Source organism: Mirounga leonina, unplaced genomic scaffold (assembly GCF_011800145.1).
Source record: "Mirounga leonina isolate KUSES-001 unplaced genomic scaffold, KU_Mleo_1.0 Mir_98036, whole genome shotgun sequence".
In the NCBI taxonomy this organism is placed as follows: Eukaryota; Metazoa; Chordata; class Mammalia; order Carnivora; family Phocidae; genus Mirounga; species Mirounga leonina.
In genome coordinates this window covers 4,773-7,922 of record NW_023270923.1, presented here as the reverse complement: position 1 = coordinate 7,922, position 3,150 = coordinate 4,773, and the positions used below count along the sequence as shown (strand labels likewise).

Here is a 3,150-nt window from a genome sequence, read left to right as displayed (position 1 = left end):
TTTCAAAAAAGATAAAAATTATATCATCATTAAAATAATTTGAGTTTCCTAAAATTCTGTAGTTACTTATTTTTTAAAGAAGAGTTTTATTTGTTAAAGATTTATTTATTTATTTTAGAGAGAGAGTGTGTGTGTGCACAGGAGTGGGAGGGGCAAAGGGAGAGGGAGAGAGAATCTCAAGCAGACTTCCGAGCCTGACATGGGGCTTGATCTCACAACCCTGAGATCATGACCTGACCCGAACCAAGAGTCAGACACTTAACCGACTGTTGCCCCTAAAGAAGAGTTTTAATAATATTTGTTGAAAACCTGTTTATAACTATCACCACTACATTACATTAAATCCTTTTAATTTTTATCCCAGTAATTTCAAATTTTCCGTATCACAAGGATGGGGATAGAAGGAAGTTTTATATAAGGACTCAGTTTTGTTAAGCAAATGAAGAGTATGAATAGCATTTATTTTTTTATTTTTTGGCTGGGTACAGTATACTTTATTTTTTTATTTTTAAAGATTTTATTTATTTATTTGAGAGAGAGAGAGAATGAGAGAGCACATGAGAAGGGGGAGGGTCAGAGGGAGAAGCAGACTCCCTGCCAAGCAGGGAGCCCAATGTGGGACTCGATCCAGGGACTCCAGGATCATGACCTGAGCCGAAGGCAGTCGCTTAACCAACTGAGCCACCCAGGCGCTCCCAGTATACTTTATTGATGGTACAGGACAAGGTAGGACTCCCCAAGCCCCTCCCCTTCTTTAGGAATCTGGGATAGAAACTGGAAACTATGGAGGTCAGGGGATTCTCAGTTAGGGGGTGAGTTGGGGCAAGAACTCCCCAGCATCTGACAGCCTCTCTCTTCCTCTTGCTCTTGCTGGGGCTGGTGTTCCAGGGGGGGGGGCTCTTACTCCTTGGAGGCCATGTGGACCATAATGTCCACTACTTGGTTGCTGTAGCCAAATTCATTTTCATACCAGGGAATGAGCTTGAAAAAGTGGTCATTGAGGGCAATGCTGGCCCTGGCACTGAAAGTGGAAGAGTGGGTGTCACTGTTAAAATTGCAAGAGACAACCTGGTCCTCAGTGTAGTCCAGGACGCCCTTGACGGGGCCCTCCAGCGCCTCTTTCACCACCTTCTTAATGTCATTGTATTTAGCAGCTTTCTCTAGGCAGATCCATGCCTGACACATTGCAGGTGGGGACACAGAAGGCCATACCAGTGAGCTTTCTCTTCAGCTCAGGGATGACCTTTCCTACAGCCTTGGTGGCACCAGTAGAAGCAGGGATGATGTTCTGGGCAGCCTCTTGATCATCATGCCACAGCTTCCCAGAGGGACTGTCCACTGTCTTCTGGGTGGCAGTGATGGCATGGAGTCATAAGTCTTGAGTCCCTCCATGATGCAAAGTTGTCAAGGATGACCTTGGCCAGAGGGGTCAAGCAGTTGGTGGTGCAGGAGGCATTACTGACAATCTTGAGGGAGTTGCCATACTTCTCATGGTTCATGCCCATCACAAACATGGTGGCATCAGTAGGAAGGGCAGAGATGATGACCCTCTTGGCCCCACCCATCAAGTGAGCCCCAGCCTTCTCCATGGTGGTGAAGACCCCAGTGGACTCTGCAATATACTCAGTACCAGCATCACCCCATTTGTTGTTGGCCGGACATCACTCCTGGAAGATGGAGATGGGTTTTCCATCGAAGAAAAACCAAATTTCCCTTTCTCAGCCTTGACTGTGCCGTTGAATTTGCCATGGGTGGAATCATCCTGGAACATGTAGACCATGTAGTTGAGGTCAATGAAGGGCTCATTGATGGTGACAGTATCCACTTTGCCAGAGTTAAAAGCAGCCCTGGTGACCAGGCACTCAAAATGGCCAAATCCATTTGCTCCAAACTCCACTGTCGTGTCTTGGGGACTCGGCTGGCACTGCACCAGAAGATGCAACTCTGTGTCGAATGTGGAGGAGGAGAGAGCCAGCATTTAATTTATTAATGTGCTCATACTATGTATATCGATGACTGGTGTGACTTTTGGGATGTTTCTTCATTTTGTGGGTCTTCGTTTTCTCACCTGGAAAATAAATGGCATCATATATTATATGAGCTCTAAACTTTGTATTTAGGAGACAGTAGATTTTTTATTCAGTCCAAATCCGATAGCAAGGTGTTCAAGGCCTTTCATAGCTAGAAATCTTTAGTTATATTTTAATTTACTTTCACAAATCCTGTTGTAGTATTCACCATTCTCTAGACTTACAGATTGGGCCGGAAGCAGAAATGTAGTATGCTTAGCTAATCTCCACGCTTATCCCTATTTACAGTTCTTCCTGTATTTCCTATCCTGGTCAGTGGGATTACTGTTAACCTTGTCATCCTATGTAGCAGGCTCAGTGCTAAGTGCTTTACATGCATTCTTTTCTAATTCAGCCTCATGACAACCCTATGATATGTCAGCACTATTATTACCTCCATTTTACAGAGGAAACGGAAACCCGTAGAGATGGAAGTCATTGCCCAGCATACACAGCTGAAATGAGTCGAAGCCAAACCTCCTACCCAGGAGTGTTTTCAAAGCATATGCAAGCCTTAATTTCTAGGTGATATTGCCTTCTCTCTATGCAGCTCCCAAGTCCTGTTGATTCTACCTCGTAAATAAGACTTGAGAGCCTTTCCTCATCTGTCCTTCCCTTGCCCTTACTTTAATTTAGATTCTTCATCCTCATCATCCAGACTATTGTGTGAGTCTCCCGTTTGGTCTTCCTGTACCTCTTCTCTCCTTGTCTAACATAGGAGTAGATGATTCAGATCATTTAATGCTTTCCTTACTACCTATAGGTTAAACTATAAGATTCTCAACATTTGTAGTCTGTCCCCAGTTTATATTACCTGCTCACTTTCATCTTGTATTATACTGTAGACTCCTTGAGTCTGGGGGCTAATATCTTTGTATTCCTTGCAATATTGTGGACATAACTGCTTAGAGAATGGTTGTTGACTTAATGAGGTAGACCTAGGCAGGTTCTTAGCTTGGCAATTCAGAAAATACTTTGCTAGAATTAAAATGAATTACTCTCTGTAGTAGCTATAGTAAGGTTATTTTAGTATATTAATAATTCACACATTATTATTTTCATGTAGTAATAATTCATATAG

The 3,150-nt window shown here is 43.1% G+C and overlaps 1 pseudogene; it reads right to left on the bottom strand.

The window, feature by feature from the left end:
* Positions 1-900: 900 nt before the first annotated feature.
* Positions 901-2,112, bottom strand: LOC118006713 (annotated as a pseudogene).
* Positions 2,113-3,150: the final 1,038 nt, after the last annotated feature.